Source organism: Phascolarctos cinereus, unplaced genomic scaffold, assembly GCF_003287225.1.
Source record: "Phascolarctos cinereus isolate Bilbo 61053 unplaced genomic scaffold, phaCin_HiC Scaffold_11;HRSCAF=466, whole genome shotgun sequence".
In the NCBI taxonomy this organism is placed as follows: domain Eukaryota; kingdom Metazoa; phylum Chordata; class Mammalia; order Diprotodontia; family Phascolarctidae; genus Phascolarctos; species Phascolarctos cinereus.
The window spans coordinates 157,017-180,090 of NW_027555378.1; the positions used below are offsets into that span (position 1 = coordinate 157,017).

The 23,074-nt window shown below is 38.5% G+C and overlaps 2 pseudogenes; both read right to left on the minus strand.

Moving 5' to 3' along the window:
- Window positions 1-23,074, minus strand: part of LOC110203829 (transcriptional regulator ATRX-like) — a 236,255-nt pseudogene that overhangs the window by 58,958 nt on the left and 154,223 nt on the right.
- LOC110204180 (fructose-bisphosphate aldolase A pseudogene) lies at window positions 16,720-17,763 on the minus strand (annotated as a pseudogene).

A 23,074-nucleotide genomic window follows, 5' to 3' on the forward strand; every position in this document is an offset into this window, starting at 1 on the left:
TCAGTTTTCTTATTTCCAAGTAACATGGTTGGACTAGATGATCTCAAAGTCCTTTCAAGATTTTTTTCAATTCTGATTTGGGCCCCTTCCAGCATTGCTTTGTATGTCATATTTCTGAGGAGGACACAGTCTTCTGACTCTAGTTTTCTTTGGTTCACAAACTCAATTTTGCCTTGAATTCAGAGACCATCAAGCACTAGCCTAAAGGCTGAAACAAGGTTTTACCTCTGATTCCTTTTCTTCAGTTTTTTCCTGGATTTTGGAGTTCAACTCTGTTATTCTCTTTTGGTATCCCTCAAACACTGCCAGCTGTCTGGAGAAAGAAAGGTTGAGGGAAGAGGTAACCTCAGAATTTGGTGAATCTTATCCCTCTCAGGCAGTCTTCAGAATTCCTTTTGTCAGGATGCTCTTAAAGTAGCTGTGTAGTCAGAGGTCAGTGAAGGGGGACATTTCATGTTGCTTGGAAGTTTGTATCCCTTCCTAGCTATCATGCTCTGAATCATGCCTTATACAATAAAAGAGCATTCAGTAATCACTGAAATCAAATCTACTAACAACATTTATCATTGGGATCAATACCTTAGGCACTTAGATTCTATGATCCTGTGAGTTGTACAAAGAAAACTTTCAGGACACTTCACACCCTTGTATTTGTATCCCTAGCACTTAGCACAGTGCCTGGTAAGGCCTAGTAAGGTTACTAAATGCTTGTTACCTTGCCATCACAAGCAAAACCAATGCACCAATGCACTCAGGCCAGATAGCTCAGCACTACTTTGCTGGGGCTTTTTCTCAGGATGCTGGATGTAGAAAGAGCTCTGATGAATTTACAAGCAGGGGAAGTGAGAAAAAGAGCCAATTATGTTACCCCTCAGTTTCTTTCTCCTGGAAATGCAGGTGAAGGATTCTCAAAGTTTCTAGAATGAAAGAAGTCAAAAGGTGGCCAAAAGGCCGTAAAGGGACTTAAATGGCACATGAACTGTCTTCTTAGGAGCCCTGTCTTTTTAGAACTACCTAACAATGGAGCCAGGTCCATGTTTCCCCCTATTACTAGTCCCTTCCCTCTCTAACTACCCTATATTTAACTACTTTGCGTTTATTTGAATTTCTTCTCTTTATACTTAATCTTAATTTAGTTACATATATACTTATTGTCTTCCCTTCTACAATGTAAGTTCCTTGAAAGCTGGGGTTATTTCATTCATTCTATTTGCATCTGCAACCTAGCACAGTCCCTAGCACATAGTAGGTGCTTAATACAAACTTGTTGATTGGCTGATACCTTGCTTCTTGCTCAAGATTTCCTTCAGTTGTGTCTCCTCCAAGATCACTGCAAGTGACAGAAAATAGACACTCAACCTCACCTGTCTGTTCTCCCCATTCTTCGTATGCCTGGCCTGGAGCAAATTGACTGGGTGCTAGTCTGGCTGCCAAAATGGTTTTGTATAAGCACAGGTCTGTCCATGTCGTAATGGTGGGGTTATGGGATTCAAGCTGGACCCCTAAAAGGAAAAGACCATGTCTTTGAAAGCAACCTAGTCCCTGAATTGTTCCATACATTTCAGTAGCCCAGATCACTGGTACCTTCCCCCAAGACATCTGGCCCACCCCAGCTCACCTTCATTACTCAATTAGCTTATTTGATACTCCTTAATCCCATCTAGACCCCTTCACTGTTATTTCTGTACCACTACTAGGGATTTACCTGTCCTTAATCCCATCCAAATTTTCTTACAGTCTTTTTCTGTACAAAAGTACCAATCTTACTCCCATTAAATTGTGTTGATTCATTTAGAATCTTGCCTGCTCCTACTGGCATCACAATAAATTTGCTACTTTGACTGGAAAGCTTGAGTGGCCAAATTCTATTGAGGCAGACCTGCCCTGTACCTTTGCATTTCGGGGTTCCCAGCACTCTCAAACCATATCAATTCCACTCTGCTCAATCAATCCCAGTGATTCCCTCTGGCTTCTAGGGTTATAGGCCTAGAGAAAAGAACCCCAAAGGCTCCCTATGCAGATAACAAATTGAGGCCCAAAAGCAGAACTTAAGAGTCAATCAAAAATAAATTCCTGTTTAGATTTTAAAGCCTTTCTCAATTTGCTTCCAGCCTATCTGCATAATATATTGTGCTCTACAACCCAGTCAAACTGGCCTTCTCTCTGTTTTTCACCCAGGACATTTTATTTCATTTCCCTGCCTTTGCAATGGCCAGGCTGATGACCAAAATATATGCCTCCTTATCTCCACCTCTTTCTCCACCTCTCTTTGTTCAAGCACCTCCATCCCTTTAAAGTCCTCCACGATACCCACAACATTCTAGCGGCCTTCATCAATAACCACCTCACAGATAACCATGATGTATATTTTCATTTTATATTCATTCCATATTTGCTTATATATGTACCTATGATCTTTCCCATTAGAATGCAAATTCTTTTAGAGTAGAAGTTATTTCATTCTTTACATTTGTTTCTTCAGGACTTGGACCATGATGATATCCACTTAATACATGCTTACTGACTGACTGATTTGATATTGTGGCCCTTTCCTTACAGATAGGAAAACTAAGTTCTAAGGATGGGCTTTCACACTAGGTGTCATAAAGGAAAGATAAATTGAGGTTACAAGCCTTGGGGAGTCTGTGGCTCTGTTTCTGCTATCTGTAAAACAGTAGGCTAGGGGCAGGTAGGTGGCACAGTGGATAGAGTACCAGACCTGAAGTTAAGAGGACCTGAGTTCTAATCCAGCTCAGACCAAAAGTTGACATTTACTAGCTGTGTGACTCTGGGTGACAAGTCACTGAACCCCAACTGCCTAAAATAAAACAAAAAAAAAACACAAAAAAAAACCCACACCCACACACACACACACATAACTTAAAAAAAACAACAACCAGCAGGTTATTTGCTGTTTGTCCTTCCTTCTTGAAGAGGACTACAACATTCCATGATATGCAAATGAATTGGATTTAAGTGAGAAAGTGCTGTGCAAAGTCACCAGCCTCACTTTCTCCTCTGGATGCATCTGAGTCCAGTGGCTTGATATATAGATCTGGAGATGACCTTGGACGCAGAAAGGAATGTTGGTCTTTTCAAGCTAAGGTTTGTAACAGGTCTCAGTCTGACTGAGGCAACTCCAGTTCAGTGATTAAGGCTTAATATGAGGCAAAGAATGGTCTCTTTCAAAAAAAAAAATCTGGGAAAGAAAGACTCTCAGGGTTTCTGACCAAACAGAAACAACTGCTGTCACATTCTTCTTAAACCAATCACAGCCCAAACCAAATATCCCGAGGCGTATTATTGACCCATCACTGAGAGCTAGAGTGATTTACACGTTAAGGGTGGTGATGAGGCTGGGAGCTAGATCCCAAAAAGGAAAAACCCTGGACTTTGTGGCCAAATCTCTGGCATTTGCCTGAGGCTATAATGGCATCAACTGGCCTTTCATTGTGGCAACCCCCCATTCTCCCAATTCTCTTACCCTTCATTTAGCCTAGCCCTCCATTGTCTTACTTGTCTTTGGCCCCAGTCATTTCCCACCCTTAATCCTGGCTGGGATCCATCTATTGGCCACAAGGTCCACTTCCCATGCATTCTGGCCACTCCCATCCAGATGTCCTTAAATCCCTCCTCCAGTCACCCAAACTACTTAGCCACTCCTACATCCTCTTTCTATATATAAAGTCCGTTTTGTCTCCATTAACAAGCTCAGACTTTCATAATCTAGCCTCTGCTCAGATTTTTACGATTGGTCACAAGTGTTCAGATTTCCTTAAGAGTCTGGCCAATATGGCAGATATTTAATAAACCTTGTCTTTGGCTGAAAGAAGGCTTGGATTGAATTCTTTCAGCCAAGATCCTTGTGTCATGATTTTGGGGTTCCAGCACCCCCTAAACTTCTAGACCTCATCAGTAGTATTTAAGAAAAAAGGAAAGTTTCAGAGATAGAAATTAAATTTTCCTTTGGGTAGAGTACCCTCTGGTAAGGCTTTGATACATTACGTGAATAAAGGGAAAGAAAGAAAGAAGGAAAAAAGAGAAAGAGAAGGAAAGGAAGGAGAGAGGAAGGAAAGAGGAAGGAAGGAAGGGGAAAAAAGGAAGGAGGAACAAAGTAAGGAAGGAAAGGAGGAAAAAGGAAATGGTGAGGTAGTGCTTAAGGCAGATGAAGCAAGCAGGACTTGAGATAGGAGATAGGATGCAGGATGTGACTGTTGAGGTTTAGAGTTGGGAGAGCTGGTTCAGGTGTGAAAGAATTCACTTAGACCTTCTCTGTAACCATTGGGAGCTTTATTGATGCAAAGGCAGTGGGCTAGCTCTGGAAAGAGGACTAGCAACTTACAAAGGGATAGGGGTCTGTTTTATCTTACATGATATGGGGAGGGGTTGTCAAGACACAGGATGAGGAAGGTGATGGCAGCAGAGGGGACCCAGGATAAGGAATTTGGGGAATTTCGTGACTCAGGATGAGGGACACAAGGAATTTTTATGGTCCAGGATAGGGGGAAATTTTATGGCATCTCAAGATAAGGGAAACAAAGACAACTCTTTTGGTGCAAATTGTATGGCATTGTGAGATAAGGGAAAAGGACTTGGGAAGTTTTCAAGATCCAAGGTCTCAAGGTACAAGATGGGCTACAGAATGAGCCTTAACCCCCCACCCCCACCAGGGACCTGGGAAAGTAACCCTTAATATTATTTTTAATCCTAGGGCACTCTTTGCCCTCCACATCAGTGACCAGCCAGAAAAATGATCAAAAAGCCCCCACTGTAGACTTATCTGTGTGCTTTCACAAAGCAACCTCAATTTCAGAACAACTCTTCTCCTCCCCTTTCCTGTTCCCTCTGCTTATCATCTCTGGACTACGTGATGTCCCAGGCATTTTGGAGCCATTCTATTGTCCTCTTCTTCCTGTTCTATAAAATTGTATTTAAACCATACCTTTGACCTGGCTAGCCACCTTTGGGAAGTAGAAGCTGCTCTACTCAGGGAGCAGAGCCTGTGACCTATGCTCTGCCTCCCATGTGGACTAGAGCCAATTGGGGCTCTGCCTCATGAGGAGCAGGCCCACTTGCGTGCATCACCCCAATAAATGCCTTTCTTTAACTTAGAGACTGTCCCAAGTGAATTCTTTCAGGACACCAGGACCACATGTCTATTCCTTATCATTTCAGGTAGCACCCCAACATTCTTGGGGTCCACCCTGAACTTATCACCAATGGCTACAGAGAAGGTCTAAGTGAATTCTTTTACATGTGAACCAGCTCTCCCAACTCTAACTTCAACAGAAGGAACAAAGGAAAGATAGAAGGAGGAAGAAAGGAAAGAAGAAAGAAAGAAAAGGAAAGAAGGAAGGGAACAAAGAGGGAAAGAATGGTGTTTAGGTTATATAGATAACTTCTAGATAGATAATTGTTTTGTTTTTTCTTTACTTCTTTTTTCTCCCAGTCTTCATAGGGCAGGTGCTGTTCACAAAGGGAATGTAGATTTTAATCTCTGAAACATTTTTTTTCTTCTTAAAGACCAGCGTTAACCCCACATCATCTTGCGAATCAGCCAACAATAGGTCTCAGGCCAAGCCCTGCTTGGTCAATGTTTTGGCCTTGACTGGTTTAGAACGAATGTAAATACCAACTTTTTCTGTTTTGGCCAGAAACGCTGAAGAACTTTCTTTCCCAGAGTGATTTTTTAAAAATTCATAAATGATTAATATATTTGTTTAGAGTAGATAAAGAGGCCACTCTCTGCCTCATTTCTTATTAGGCCTTAATCATTGAATAGGCAAGGGACACAAACAACAACAGATAATCTCCAAAGTGTTTGTAAAATTTGGCTCCTGTGAATGCAAGTATGGAAAGCCGACCTGGTACAACCAAATTAGATGACTTTGTGATGGTAGACTTCGGGGAAAAAAGTGTTGTTTGGAGCTGTGGCACTTACTTTCATCTAGTTCTTTCTGCAGGGATTGTCTGGGGGCCTGGGTTTCACAGAGTTCCTTACATGAAATTTTCTTAGCTGTCAAGACAAAGACAAAAGGAGATATTTACAAATGGGTTCTTCCATATTGTTCCTCTTCCCACTTATTTCATAGTGCAGGAATTTGAAAACTGAAAAACAGTATGAGATTTACTCAAAGTTGTACATAGAAACCAAATTTCATATACAGGTCAGTGTATAGTTCCTGAGCTTTTACTTTGATACTCTCTGCATTTTCTTTGGGGTTCAGTTGTACTACCATGTCTTTTTAAATTTTTCTTTCACAAACCCAGCCTGCTCAGATTTTCCCCTATTTTGAAGTGTAACTCAGGGAAATGAGTTTCATGTAGGCAGAAGGAATACAGAGGCTACTGAGGTAACTGTTTCCATGCGGTTTGAGGGACTTTTAAAAGCCTTGGTTCACCTTGCTGCAATTCATTAATTCTGCTAACCATGTCTTCAGTCCTATGATCTAGGTTGCCTTCTGTTGGCAGGTAAGAGAATTTATCGTTAGTTAATATAAGCAATAATTTAGAACAAGAATTCAGGAAGTGTTCAAGCATTCAAAAATCTTTGACATTTAGGAGCACCCTTCTACAATTTGGTAAATAGTTTCTGAATTGCTGTGGCCTAAAAGTTCTCTCAGCCAACAAAAACACTGTTGAGTCCTTCTCAACTCAGTTCTGAATGGGATGTGGTGAAAACCCCTCATAAAATCTAAACTCAAAATACAGGCCTTTTTCCCAACTGTGTGAACAAATGGTTGTCCATGGGATAACAGCAAAGGACACGGGTGGGGGATGGGGGGTGGGGGGGAAAGGAATTTCGCAGGGGTCTGCAGAATGGGAACATTTCAAGATAACCACATCTGATTGTTTGTCACTGTCTCTGGGAAGATTTATCACGGTAGCTTGTACCTTCAAGACTTGTGACTATGGGCTGAGAGGAAGGGGGTGGGGAGGAGAACTGCGGTAGGGACCTACAAAAACCTGCTATATCTGTGTTCGTCCCCAGGGTGGGGCACGGAAATGGCTTCTGTGCGAGCCACCCTTTCTCACAGATCGTAGTAAAAATTCGTTTCTGCTTTCTACCTTGAGGAGCCTCTGAGTTTAACTTGGAAAATAAGGGTAGCTGTCCCACACAGTTCTTGTATAATGTTCCAGTGTGAGGCTCAACTTCAAAAGTCTGTCCGGGTTGGTAGAGATTTCGCTGGTAAAGCCTCTGAGAGACAGGGTTCTTTTCCACACCAAGATCGATCAATCATTTATTAAACTGTGACATCTACCAAGCACTGTGCCAGGTAACAGGGATATAAAGAAAAAGCAATAGTCCTCTGCCCTCCAGAAGCTTACACTGTTTTAGGCAGATGACATGTATAAATACAAGATCACTTTTTTTCAGGTTTGCGGCCGTCTGTACTATCAGGAGGAAGCAAGCTTGAGTTCAATTGGTTTAAAAAAATGATAAAAAAAAAAACAGCAATTAAGTAGAAGGGGCATGGCTGAGCAAAGGAAAGGCATTGGGAATGTTCTGAGGGGTCTCGAGAAATAAAGCAGAACAGAGAGGTGATGCCCCCTTTCTTAAACAACTGCCTCCGCCTTCTCCAACGGTAGAGGAAGACGCTATGGCTACCGCCTCTTCTCCACCCCCTTCCAAGCCAACCACAAGGTTCCAAGAATGCGCACGCACAGAAGGTTGTCCACCCAACCTTTTGTCAGTTTATCTCATTGTACGCTTCTGCCTCCGATCCATGATTCTATCAGTTCCACTCAGATATTTCCTTAAAACTTATTTTTCATTCTCTCATTAAGGAAGATTTCCACATGCCCTAACGTTTTCTGATTCTTTGATTGCACACGGAATGGAATAAAAAAGTATAGTAAAAAAAGCTCATGGTACTTCTTGACGTATTCATCCTCCTTCTAAACTTTTAATTGGGAAATTTTGTACTTCTAATTTATAACTTTGTCCATTCTAAACAATACCCTATGAACAATAACAAAGCAAAAGAACTCCTCTCCCTTTAGAATGCCACAGCTTTCACCTTACGACTTTACTTTTGGCAGATTGAAAAACACCAAATTTGAAACACCAAGAAGTCCAAGAATTACAAGATATTTACTGAGAGAGAAAAAAAATAAGCTTTAAAAAGATCCCCCAAAAATAACCTATTGGTAATTTCAGAAATGACGAAATGACGTTTGTACAAATTCTACAACACTCGGCAGAGCTGTTGGTTTCCCATATGGTCTATCGGTTAGGATTCCTGGTTTTCGCCCAGGCGGTCTGGGTTCCATTCCCGTTAGGGAATCTTTTTTTCTTTCTCTCTAAAACAAATACAAGGTTATTTGTTTATTTTCTTAAGTCTTTGTTGTGCCTCGTTTCCTTTCTCTTACTCTGCGTTTAACTTTACACGTTTAAAAACGTTTATCAAAAGAGACGGATTTGCTCACAACATTACAACGAAAAAATTGTTCACAAAACAAAAACCTTCGGACCAGAAAAGAACAACGTCCCCAAAAGTCCCTATCATACTTATGCAAAAATCCTTTGATCGTAAAACATTTTTTTTGCTTCCCATTTCTTTTTAATTTCCTTTCCTTATACTCTATACTTTACTCTCTTCTTTTTTCTAACACAGAGCCAAAAAACTTTCCCCTAAAACTTCGAAGTTCCACTTAAAGCAAAAAGAACACCTGAAACAGATTCTTTCTTTATTACTACACTAAAATATTAGAAACTTGACTAATACTAAATATTTCTAATCTTTAAGCCTTTACTTTACTGAAATACTTGAATTAATAAAAATATTGACCACAACTTAAATTAGCACAATTACTTATATACACAAACACCTAAAACAAATGCGTCTGTCAGGGTATATAATAACAAATAAAGCTGTAAAACACTGTAAAACAGCTTGCTAAGAAAATTTATTTCCACTATAATCTTACATTCTTATGATAAAAATTCAAAATATATAATAACCATATCACAAAAATAAAATGAAATGTAGCATTATCTCTCACAATTATACATAAGGAGAAAAATAGTAACTAACAGGAAGGCTAAAAGACACCATAAAATGCAACATTTTAAAATTACACAACATTGATAAAATTCAGCCATTCAAGTAATATTTTATTAAGCACTATTTTATCCTAGACCACAATGGGAGAAACGAGCGGTGGGGTACAGGGCAGGAAGGGGCCTTGTACATGCTCTTGCACTGAACCCAAAGTTCACAAAAGCAGAACTCCACATGTGGCCTCCAGGTTCTCCACCCCTAACCTACGAGTTGTGCTAAATGATGACAATACAAAAAAAACATTCTTGGCCTGAAGGCACTCACAATTTAATGTGGAAAGCAACATGCAACTCTCTCTCTCTCTCTCTCTCTCTCTCTCTCTCTCTCTCTCTCTCTCTCTCTCTCTCTCTCTCTCTCTCTCTCTCTCTTTCTCTCTGTATACACACACATGTATATACATATATATATATATATATATATATATATATATATATATATATATATATATATATATATATATATATATATACACATATATATACGTGCACACAGCTGACCCTAACCCTAACTCTAAATGCCTCCAACTCTCTCTGTGTATGTATATATGTGTGTATGCATGTAATGTGTATGTGTATATAGGTGTGTGTATACACACATCTGTTTATACACAGAGATATGTATGTATGCGTATGCACCTATGTGTATATATATAAAACTTTAACAAAATAAATAATTAACAGAGGTAAAGTACTGGAGTTAAAAAGTTTCCTGTAGTGAAAGTTGGAATTATAGTTGGAACTTAAAAACTATTAACGGTCAACAGAAAGTGAAGAAAAAGGAAACTATTCAAGACATGAGAAGCAGTCAGAAAGAATGTGCAAAGCCTAGACATGGTGTTGTTCAGGATACAGAAAAGAGGCCAGTATCACTAATTGAACCATTGGGGAATAAGGTGTAACAAAACTTGATATGAAAAAAATTGGCTATATCATGAAAGCCTTTGAATACCTAACAGAGTATTTGATTTAATTCTGGAGGCAATGGGGAACCATCAGAATTTATTGAATAGGAGGGTGACCTCATAGCACAGGTGCACTTTAAGGAAAGTCATTTTAGTGGCTGAATGGAAGACAGATAAGAATGAAGAATGACTTGAAGAAGGCAGACCCACCAGTCGCTATTGAAATAATCAAGGCAAGAAATAATAAGTGTCTGCACTAAGATGGGGGCAGTGACAGAGGAGAAAAGGAGTCACATTTGGGAAATGTTGCAAAGATGCAATCAATAGGCATTGGCAGAAGTTGAATATTGGTGATTTTCCAATCAAATAAATGATGTGGTAATACCACATGGAAAAGTTAATTTTAAATATCAAAATTAACATAATTAAATTCAAAGTATGAATAATCAAGCAACAATTATTTTAATGTCTAGACTGGGTAACTCATGTTTGTTTTTATAGTAGGAAATTATGGTCATGATAATACATTTCTATATCCAATAGTTTTTGCCCATGGACCTGCTTTCAAAAAGAATGCTACAAAAGGAGACAGACTCTTGTTTGGTCATTTCAGAATCTTCATGATCCCATCTGGGGTTTTCTTGCCAGAAATACTAGAGTGCTTTGCCAATTTCTTCTCAAGCTCATTTTAGAAATGAAGAACTGAGGCAAACAGGGCCAAGTGACTTGCTCAGGGTCACACAGTGAGTGTCTGAAGTCACATATGAACTCTAAAAGACTGAAGGACCAGCACTCTTCTGTACTGCAAGTGCCACTTGGCTGCCACATATATTTTCTGATGTGTTGATATCTGGAATTCTGGAATGTTGATATCATTCCAGTGCCACACAATAGATCTTTATGAAATGCTCATGATCCTATTGCTGCAATAATCTAAGAAACAATTTCATATGATACTAAACTTCCAAATGCCAACAAAAAGAAAAATGTGTGACTGGGAAGCCCTCTTTAATAAAGGAGTCTTAGTAGCATTTGATTTTTAGCTGGTAATGATCTGGTAATAAGTAAAAGAGACATCTTCTGACCCAAGCATTAGCCAATGGAAGAAAAGACACAAAAGAGAAACAAACCCACCTCAGTAGCTGGTTTATCAAAGCATACTTGACCCTCTAGACCACTCAGGCTTCAAAGCTGCAAAAAAGAAGAAACCTTTTTATATCTGAAGTACAACCTTATACCTGCCAGCAGCCAGCATAAATGTATGACAGAGCAGTGAAAGAAAAAAAGGGGAAGGGGAACTGGAGAAAGAAAAGTCGGGCTAGGCGAGTCTGAGACTGATGCTCATAAGACTGGTTTATTTTCAGAGGTTGCAAGATTATATAGAAAACAGCTTTGTACCATGAGAAATGATCTACAAGCGCCAATTGATAACATGAATAATCTAAGCAGCTAGAGATCCTCATTTTCTCATGAGAAAATAGTTTCAATTCCAAATTTCATATCTATTGTTTTCCTGCTCAGTTCTTAGTATTGTGTACCCGAGTCAGCCACCTAGTATCAAGGCTGGGCCTGAGTAAGAACTTAGAATCAACAAACCATAACAAACGGAGCTTGGGCAAGAGCCATGGGAGCGTTTATCCTGAGGCAAGCCTCTATACATACTGACCCCTAAAGTCTATAAGGACTTAGAGAGTTTCCATAAGGACTCGGGCTCCCACATATACCCATCAAATTGACTAAGTTGACAAAAAAGAATATGACAAATGCTGGAGGGGAAATGGAAAATAAGTATGTGAAGGAACTGTTGTTGGAACTCTGAATCCTAAAAGCTATTAAACTGTGCATATCCTTTTACCCACTGATATTGCTACCAATTCTATACCCCAAGGGAAAAAAAGAAAAAGAAAGAAGAAAAGGACCCAAATGTGCAGAAATATTTATAGCAATTTTTTTTGTGGTACCAAGAACTGGAAACTGAGACAGTTGAATATTTGAGAGAGGAATGGTTGACTTGCCCAGGAGTTTCATAAGCTTAATTACACCAATCAAATATTTGCTACTTGTGATGGAGGCACTATATTATGTTGTGGAGAGAGTAGTAGTGTTCCACAAACTACCAGACCATCCACCAATGCCTTTATTGAACTGAGAAATCATTGTGGAGAGGATTTCCCTTCTTTGTCACTATGTGCAAGAAATAGATACAGGAGTTCTGGGAGTGGCAGCATATGTATCCTCTTATTTTTTGTCTCCATCAGCTTTTAGCACAGCTATCACAGTTTTCTTGTGGGAACTGATTATTAGGTTTTAATCATAAATTAGTTATTTAAATTATTATGGTTGGGAATATTTTAGTTGCTTGTTTCTTTTACACATTTTTTCAATTATTTAAATAATTCAAAGTTATGTTGTATTTGTTGCAATATCTCATTTTTGGTAAAAGAAAAATTATTGTAACACTTTAGGAGAAGCAAGCAAGGGTTCTTAAGGAACTTGGGAGAAAGTGAGGATGGTGCTGGAGCTTATATGTAAAAGGTGCATGGGAAAGGAGTGCCAGGAGTGCTAAGGCAATCTAGGTAGTTGTGGATGGGAATGTGTAGAGAGTATACCAGATATTGAGGGAGCTGTCAGAGGGATGGACATTGGTGATTTGGTGCAAGTAAGAATCCTTGGGCCAACAAAGGACAAAAATCCTTGGGCCAGGCACCCCTCTGCTCGAATGTGTTCTGCAGCAAGAGAAAAATTTTACACAAGACAGGGACCTACTGAGAAATTGAGAGACAGGGGACCAAGCATTGTATGCATGTATGTATGTATGTATGTATGTATGTATGTATGTGGGTGTGTATGTATGTATATATGTGTGAGTATGAATTTTTTTTTGCCTATCTAGGACTGGTTTTGTAGGATTTGGTTATTTGGTTAGACTTTGCATTTTCCTTTTTTGGGAGGAAAATTTTTGTTATCAGAACTGATTTTATCAAAACAAATTTCCATTGTGAGGTTTAAATAATATATTGGAGGTGAGACCACCACATTTTTATGTAAGTTTCAGCCTGTTTGTGAAGCATGAGAAATAACACTTTAGCAATTTAAAAACTGGTAATGGTTAATAAACTCTAAAACTTTTAAAAAGAAATTGTCATTAATATATCACATAGAATTATTTTTATTTATGAAAAGGCAAAGAAATAGGGGAAAACACTATTTTAATCTCTTAAATATGCCTTTGTTCTTTTGTTTTTAAATTTTCATAAGTTTTCTTGAAGCCAAAATTCCTTTAAAGTTTTCTATTTTACAGAACAGGGTTTTCTGTACTTAATTTGCTCGGTTCATACTTGGGGGAATTATTTGAAGTCATGCAAAAATTAAATATTGGGGGGGATATGTTTATGTCAACAATTCCAGCAAATTTGTTTTGTGCTTTTTGTTCCTATGAAGAATCACACTGAGAAAAATGGCTGTCAGAGGGGGATGGGAAAAACCTGAGTCACGTGATGCATTTATCATTTCCGGGGAAAATCGAAAGTAAAAAGAACGTGGTTGTGACTTCAGTGGTGCTTCTACGAGGTACTTTTCCTTCATTTCTTTTCTGTTGACATTATTGATTCTGTTCACAAATAGACCTCAATTTAGTTTCCAGCTGATCGTAATGAATAAGTCTTTTTAAAGCCACCTATTTAAGTTCATTTCCTACCTCTTAATCAACTGGAAAAAAAACAAAAGCAACAATACCTAACACATGCACTTAAGATTTGATTTATATTTATGCGCTTCTGAAGTACAAACTGTACCAAGTAATATAATACTATATTATAATAAAATAGTAATATAATAATAATAATAATAAATAATAGTAATATAATAATAACAAAGTAATAATAAACATGAAAGCAAAATGTCTTAATCATAAGCAATTTTGAGGAGGAAATACAATCTGACAAAATACCTTTATTTATAACTCAAATCATGTAATTGAAACAACTACCCAAAGCAGCAAATAATTTGTAACTGATAATTATTTACTTAAATTAGTAAGTCAAGAAATTTATATATGTCAGATACCAAAAAGGTGCCAAAATCTGGGGATACAAAAATGCATTTTTAAGAAAGAGACAATAACTAAACAACTGTATACAGATGTCATATGCAGGATAAATTAATAATTTTAAAATACAACCAAGTAGAATTAAGTAAGATTAAATGACTTCTATAGAAGACAGGATGTTAGGCACTCAGTTTCTTAACACAAACTCAATATAAAATAGAATTCTAAGAATCATTACATAAAGAACACACAATTCACTTGAAACTTAAGAGAATTTCACTTGTTGCATCATGAGGGCTTGAATTGGAAAAAGGAATATGCCTGTCAATATTGTTACATGTTTTGAACAACTTTTACACATAAGATTCTTAATCCAATTTTGAAAATGATGTCACAGTTTTTACTGTCATCTCTCACTAATCATATTAACAGGATGAAATAAAATGTAGGGTGATCTCGTATAAACTAAATAATCAAGCAGTTATAAAGCTCTTCATTATTTGTAATTCAAATGACAATTCAGAATGATCCCTCACTATACATTCGTGTCATATCCCAGTCAGAATTAACCAGGTGGGAAAATGTCTTATTTGCAGAGATGAGAGAAGTCAAGAGAATCCTACCTCCACTTTTGCAAAATAATTCTCTCAGCTTTTCCAGAGACAGACATCCACTTAGGGCAGTCCTCAGACTTCAGGGCACATAGCATTTCCCTTCAATGATTTTCAGACACTTAATGTCTTAGACTTAGAATAGCAGCAAATTAAAGTATAAAAGACTTCCTCAAACAGCATAAGTTCATTAATTACACCTTATGGCTAGATAATTGTTATTTCTCTCATATGTTAGGCTGAAAATTTCAGGTAGAACTTTTCTCTTATCTTCACAGCTATCATTCAGAAATTTGATCTATTCATCTATTCATAACCATCATTCCCTACCTTGGTCTGCAAATAAAGCAAAAAGGAGAACATAAAAACATTTCTAGAATACAATGAGACACCCCCCCATCAGAATCCATATAAACAAGTGGATTATACATAGGTACAATTTCCTTAGTGAAAACTTTTATCAGAGGAGCTGTGGTTTTAGAAATAGGGATTACATCAACTTTGATCAAGAACTGACTTAGGTATGATTATAATCTTTTTCAAGTGCCCAAAAAGGGGTGCAAGCTCAGACAGCCACCAGAGGATGTGATTTGAAACACAAGCTTATTAAAAGCTGCACGAGTTGAACAAGTAGCTGTTTTGCAAGTTGCTGCAAAGGTGCACTCACCCTGGCCTCATTGAATCTGTTATCCCTTGTGTGCCACAATGACCTTCTTATGAACTAAAAAAGTGATAGAAATTGTAGGGAGGAGTGGCTTACATTTGTGAAAAACAGACATAAGGACAGTTTTGCTGGAGGTGGATTTACAGCTAGGCCAGTCTGAGGTCAGAATGTGTATGGCTTTAATGTGAATGAATTTATTTATTTATTCTTGTTTGTAAATGTTTTGTTTTTCTTGCATTCTCAGTTACAAGCGGTTTGAGGATAGAGTGAGGAGACAATGCAAACTTAAAAGTAAAATAACATTTAATTTAAAATAAATGAAAGCTGATATGCTGGAAACAAAATGTTGGCTGAGGAACAGCAAAGAAGACAATAAAATTAAAGAATGTGGGTGAGGTGTAAGGTGTAAGAAGCTGTAAAGGAGTGGAAAGTTAGGTTATGGAGGACTTCAGAAGTCAGACAGAAGCTTTTCTATTTGCTCCTGGAGGTAAAGGTGACCTGTTTAAACATCATGTTGGCAGCTAAATGGAGGATGGTTTGGAGTACGGAAAAACTCAGCAGACAGACCAATAGCAGGTTATTGCCTTAGCATAGGTGTGAGATAATGAGGGCCTTCATCAGCGTTTAACGGTATTTGAAAAAACTGCTATCTGCAAGAGATGTGATTTATATAGGAAAATAGAATTTATTTAGGTACATTTAGCAAAACATTGAATATAGCAAGGTAGGGTGAAAAATGGAAGAGTAAAAGGTGACACCTAGTTTAAATCTGAGTGACTTGGGAGGATTACTAGTTCTGTGGAATTAAGGAGAGAGGAGAGGGAGGGAGAAAATTTAAAACACAAAAGCTTATGGAAGTGAATGTTGAAAACTAAAAATAAATTAATTTTAAAAATTTAAAGGGTTTATAAGATTTCAAGTATTTTCTAACTCTACTTTTATGTCTTATGTAGTTACATTGTTTCTTTTTTTAAAAAAATCTATTTCTCCTTTAATATTTCCTTTGCGCATATTTGCTTTTTAATTTTTTTAAATTTCCTATTTTTTTTTTCAACTTCTGAACCCAGTTGATTAGTGTTGTGTTTACAAAAATTTTGTTAACATATATGTTTTCGGATGTATAATTTTTTTCCTTTAAAGACTGCTTTAACTGTTATTACATTTCTGTAATTTGGACCATTCATTAGTCAGGATATCATAAGTAAGCCACTTTTTAATCCTGTGTCTTTTTTTTGTTTGTTTTTGTTAGTTGTTTATTGGAAAAAGTGGGCTGAGGAGGGGTCACTAGATTCACCAGAGAGCAACAACACCACACAAGTTAGGAGTGATGGGAGAGGTCAGCACATAGCTCTGGGATCTCAGCCTTTTCGTAGACTGTGAGGGTTGGCCTGGAGTGTTAGGGCATACCAAGGTGGAAGGCCTTGACTTACTTAGTAGGCATGGTTAGAGACAAAGAGAGACTCACTGGCTGCCCCTCCTGACTTTCCACTTGGAGTATACTTGCCTTGAGCAGCTTGGCTATTAGGGTGGCCCGCTTAATATATTCCTCTTGGCAGCCTGGACATTTTCTTTCTTTCCACCCCAAGTCTTGAGGGCAGATGCCTGCAAAGCTTGGCCATAATAAAAGGTCAGGGTCCATGGCATGTGCAAGGGGTAGGTGTTGATGACATTGAGGTTGATGGAGGCATCTTCTTCACTCTGACCCCCAGATAGGAAGGTGGTTACAGTGACTGCAAGAGGCACAGTCTGGCAAAGGACAATGACAGTGGCCATTGCAATCTCATGTGAACACTTCTGGGTACAGGGGTGATACATGTTAGACTTCAGCAAGGTCCCTGCCAGATAGACATGGTGGCCACTCAGAGCTTTGTAGACAGCAGTCAGTCCCTTCTCAGTGACATACTGATGACACTTCAAATCATGTTCTCCATCAGGAAGGATCTCTGGCTCCACAATGGAGACAATGCCATTCTGCTGGCATATCAGGCTAGCACATTGGCATTCTCCATGATGGCAAGTGGGGGAAGGTGTATTATCCCCAATCTTCAGTACACAGTACCACTTGGCAGTCAACTCCATTATTCTTTTACTAGACACAGCGCTCACTCAACCTTTTCAGACCTTGGTCCCTACCAGGGACACTATACCTTTGTCCACCTTGATGCCCACAATGCCACCCTTTGCCTTTATGACATAGGGGAAGGGACATTGGCTTTCTGGTAAAGTGTCTCATGGAAAAAGATAACACCTCCAATGCAGGAGTTCACTCGATCATCTGCTGTCAGAAGTAATGGCCTACAAAGGTGATGATTTTCCTCTGTGTTCTCAGCTCCAATGGGCTGCAGTGGCTTTGCAGTGCTACCAGTGGACTCATCTGCTGCCAAGATTCTCTTGCCTGGAGCAATAATTTGATGAGCTATATCAGACAGTTATTTCTTTTGTTCTGTTGTCAACGCTGAGTATTGGCAAGGCATGTTTTCCTTGGCTATGCTGGTGGTTTCCAGCAGAAAGCCAGTCGAGAACTGAGCTTCTGCCAATCCTGTCTTTTGCTTTTGTTCCTTTTATTAATTACTATTTTTATTGAATTAAAGTTCACTAATAATGTGTACGTTGTAAAAGAAAGTATTTTCATTAATGTTTCCATTTAAATTTAGAATATTGCTAATTCTTTCAGAAGTAGCTTTTCCAGTGATTTAGTTCTGCATTTTCTTTTTTATCTTTTATGTTTAACCAGTTTGTGAGAGCAACATTAAAGTGTGCAATTATGATAATAAAATATTCTATGAAAAGTTAGCTTACATTTCCTTTATGAATTTCATCATTATATGTTGTTATTGTTCATTGTCTATAGTCTCTTTAATCACAATGTAGTTTCCCTATTTAAGAGGACTGATTAATTCATCTGTTTCTGCTCTCCTGGGCAGACTGGCTAAACCAGGTTGAAGGGTCCCAAAACCGTCACTGAGTTAAGGGGATGTCTACCCCAAGCATGTGAAGACTTCCCCTGGTAAAATGTATGGATGAGAACAGTTTGTTACAACAGCTATGAAGGTGGCCAACATAGTGCTTAGAGCTTGATCAAACAGCAATGACATATATTGTATCCTGGGCCATCGCTAGTCATCTTGACTTTGATGACTGTGTAATCTTGCCTGTACTTCACGCGCAAGTTAGAACATCACCCCATGATGTCATTGATCTTCTTTTAAAAGGAAGGACAAACAACATTTAAAATTTATACCTCTTTACATATAAATATATGTCGCCCGCGACTAAGTGTTGCATCAAACACAGGAGTGTGCAGTGAGGAAACGTAGGCCAGGTGGGTCAGTGAAAGACTGAGCCATTTATTATTCTGAGGGTCCAGTTTTAATAGTGAAAGCTAACAATCACCCCAGAGGCATTCCCACCGTTCTTACATGACTAATCCCAGCCCCGATGTGCATCCTTAATTGTTCACACCTGCTTGCCATCAAGGTTCAAGGGTCAGAGTGTTCTAACACCTCCCAGGCACAGGATATTGGTGAGCCAAATATTCTGAATAAGTGAGCCCTTTAAGGGTAAGGAAAGCAAAGAGTCAAGCTCTGACCTAAATTCCTTATCCTATATTAGACTCTTCAGCCCTGGCCCTCAACAACTCCCCTTTTTTGTTTTCGAAATTGACTTAAAGTGATGAACATATGTACCCCAAAGATTTGACCCATGCGTTACTTATTGCCATAGAATATAACAAGCAATAATGAGATATAACAAGCAATGCATGAAAACAGATGAAATAGTAAAGCAGGTACATTTATCAAATATATTGGTTATGCCCAATTTTCCAAAATTTCTCGAGCTAGGTTCTGGGGTTGAGTCCCTGGGAAATGACTGTTAGCAAAAGACAAATCAGAATCAAAGATCTCCAATAAATTCAACACTACGCCAATGATACATTCCAAGCTTAAATCAGTTGCAAATGACATTGATGAGGCAATAAGTGATACAAGGGCTACAATACCCCAAATAGCACAATGAAGCTGTTGAGTAAGCATGTCAAATCAGAAGCAAAAGTACCTTCCAAATGATTTTCCATCCAACAACACCAGAATTATATGGATCTAAATTCATCTCCAATAGATTCAAAAGACATAGATATATTCCATACCACCCCCATAGGAGACACTAACGTAGAATAGGTAACATTTTCCGCTCAACACAATGTTTCCCATAACATCTTCCATTCCTTAATCCCTGCAAGATGGTAAGCAATGCAAACATAACTCTCCTTTTCCAAAAATGCTGCTGCTTGTCCTACAGGCACAATGCCAGTCATTTATCCTCCCAATTAAGTAGTCTAGACCATGGAGGATTATTAACATATGTCCAAAGCTGCACAGTCTTTTGCCTCCAGAGTGGTCAACTACAGCAGCAGCATCCTCTGTCTTTGTTGTCCTCCTCCATTGTCTCGGATGCTCCCTTCTTATTCTTTTATCTCTGTGCTGGTTTTGCAATCCGAGTGTCTGGAGTTTCTGGGTCACTTCGAGCACAGACTCGGAGGCTCCATTCAGGAACCCACATTGGCCCTTCTGAGCCATCTGGAAAGATAGAAGCATACCCCACCCCCAGGTTAGCGATTTTTCTGGCCTAAACCAATGATTGTGTTTTGGGTCCTTCCACACGACTCTTTTCAGTCTTTGTTCTTCATTTTCTGTTGCCTGCTACTTTTAACAACAGGGGTAGCTGGAATTTGCAGTTCTGTATTACCTGGGTGGGGGCCATGCAAAAGAGACCACAGCTAACTGATAGTGCTATTGATGATGATGCAGGTGTGGCTAAAGGAGATTGTGCTGGCAAGGAAGGTGATGAAAGATTCGAGAATATGGCCATGTCTGGAGTGGAAGATCTTTGGGGTGTAGGTGTAGCTGCCTGCTGAGTCCCAACCAATGAATAACATCATCTGTAATGCTACAAACATTAAAAAGTGTGTTGTAGATTAAAAGATGGAAATGCTGATAGTTCTGGGCATTTTGCTCTTTCATTTGATGGCATATTTCGCTGTATTAAATGTTCAATATCCCTCTTTACTACATGAAGGTGTTCTTTGATCATTGAAATGCTGAGTCATTTCATATACACTGCCTGATGTGTCCCGTTAATCAGAAGAATGTTTAGGCAAAAATTAGGCAAAAAGCAGCTTTCATAAGTTTTTCTCCCACAGCCACATTCAGAAGGAAAAAAAAACCCGAGAAGTTCTGGATAGGCATTATGAAATGTTACCATCTTGTTCCTAAACAAGCTTTACTTGAGCAAAATGATCTTTGATTTTTCAAGACTGAGAATAGGATTATTCAGACCAGGAAGACTGGTAGCAGGCCCGGCAGCAATTACAAAAGGAGCTGAGCTAGATACCACTTTAAGGACAAAGGAAGCTCTGCAAAAACTGATGATAATGGAGTAGAAACAGCTGTAGAAGTAGCAGGAAAAGCATATAGCTTTACTCTTATTCTCCCAACATAACCATGAGGTAACGAAGTGATTGTGAGTTTCTACCCAGTATAAGTCCTACAGTTCTAGGAGGAAGTAGACTGTATACACCTGTGGGAATGGAAACTACTTCATTATAGATTTCCTTAGGTGTAATAGAGCTTAAATCCAATCCTGTGCTGCCAGAGGTAGCATGTATAAGATCAAGCACAGTGATTATTGTGGAGTCTGAATCAATGGTGTTACTTTCTTGTTAACAATTGGTGGTAGTCTAAGTACAATTTCATTATCTACTTCATCATCATTCATTTCAGCTGCTTGAACTTTCCACCTCTCTAAAAATGTTGGTGAACAAATGGGTGTGGGGCCCTGGCTGTTTATAGAATCAAAGCAGCATCTGAAACATTCATTTTTTCCTCTTGGGTAGACCAATTGTAACTGTTCTTGCAGCTCTGTATATGCTCTGGAAATACATTTAGGGGTTACATAATAAACTTTCCTATAAGGCTTTTTTTCCTTTTGAAAAAAATATATGCTTCTGAACGGTCAAAACTCAAGCAGATTCAGGAACAGGAGAAAGCATGAGGTTTCCTATACAGCTTTCCCAATACCCCTCAATCTTAAGTTGTGCCACTCATGTTACTCTAATATAGAGCATCTTAATTAGCTGAGATTGGCAATTATATGTGATCTTGCTTTCTTGGAGGGGTGAAATAAATCTGTAAGAGTGGACAAATAACTCAAACTATTTTTTTCCACCTCATGACAAGGTACACACTATAAGAACCATAACCAGATCCTAATTTTTTTGCTTATACCTCCACCAGTTGTTAGTAATAACGTTTTGAAAGCTGCTTTTCCCTTCTATTTGTGAAATATACAGTGATGATATGAAGTGTGTAAAGACTAGGAATAGAAGAGAACAAAGGAGAATTCCATCTTAGCTATGAATGAGTTCTTACGAAAGAAACCTTTCCAAATCTGTTGTTATGAAGGTCTTTTCCTACTGTTTTCTCTCTCCCCATTAAAAGAAGGAAAAATATCCTATATACAAGTGAATTACCTTTTGAAAATCATGTTTTTAAGGAAAAACCTAAGCTGTCTGTACCTCTTATTTTGTTGTTAAAAGTTTTTTTGATCTCTTTTCCTGTCAAGCATTCCATAGTAATAGGGATCCCTGTTCTGGACTGTATTGTATCTTCTAGTGCTATAATATTATTTTCATGACATCTAAATTCAACCTTTGGGTATTTAAAAGTCCCTGTATGTGGTATCCAATAACAATTCTCTTTTTCCAGCTGCTTTTAGTTGGTCTACTTTAATCAATTCTTTACAAAGATGCACCTTCTGGCTGCTTAAACTTTATCTATAACTGGTCAATACTTTTCTAAGTTCCAAAGGTTTCTTAATATGTTCTTCCATGCCATGATTTATCTGTTTGAGATCTTCAATATCCTTCACTTTCCTGACTTCTTTTTAATGGCAAATATTGGAGACTTCCAGGGACCCGTGAATGGTTCTATACGTCCTGCAGCTATTTGTTCCTCTGCTATCTGTTGAAGAGCCCTGATTTTTTCTAGATTAAGCAGTCACTGGTCTACCCATATGGGGAGGCCCTTCTTTCCAAGTTATTTTTGGAACTTTTACTGTTCTTTTACCTTCAGCTGTGACCTCTACAAAAATTCTTACTTTATAGTGACATTCACATGTTTCAGTAAATCTCTTCCCCAAAGGCAACAAGGAATGTGTGATAACACATATGGTCGAAATTTTCCTTGCTGTCCTTCACTTTCCAAGTGAGAGCACACTCTGAGCCGGCGCAGCTATTTCTCCTATGCCTTGCAATACTACATTCCCTTGATTCAATAGCCATTCCCTAAGCCAGACCCGTATGCCAATGACTAATTTGGCAGCCCCTGTGTCTATTAACCCTTCATACTCTCTTCCCTGTACTTCTGTTTTTAATGTAGGTCTGGCATCTGTCATAGCTCTATGCCAAAACATCCTGTACTTCCAAACCCTTCTGTTCCTCTTAAAAGATCTACATTGAGAAACCCACTGATTACCACAGCAACATTTGGACAGGGCATACTGGGAACATTTGTGGTGTCCTTTTGTGTGTCTTACATTTTCTTTTTATGTGACCTGGTTTCCCACAATTAGAGCATTTTAATATTCGTTGAGTCCTTGAAGTATTATTAAATGCTGCTGCCATCACTTGTGCCTGAAAATGTGTGGTTCCTATATCCTGACATCTCTGGATCGTTTCTCCTATAGTCATATTAAGGTTACCTCCCTGTAAAGCTTTCTGAATTACCC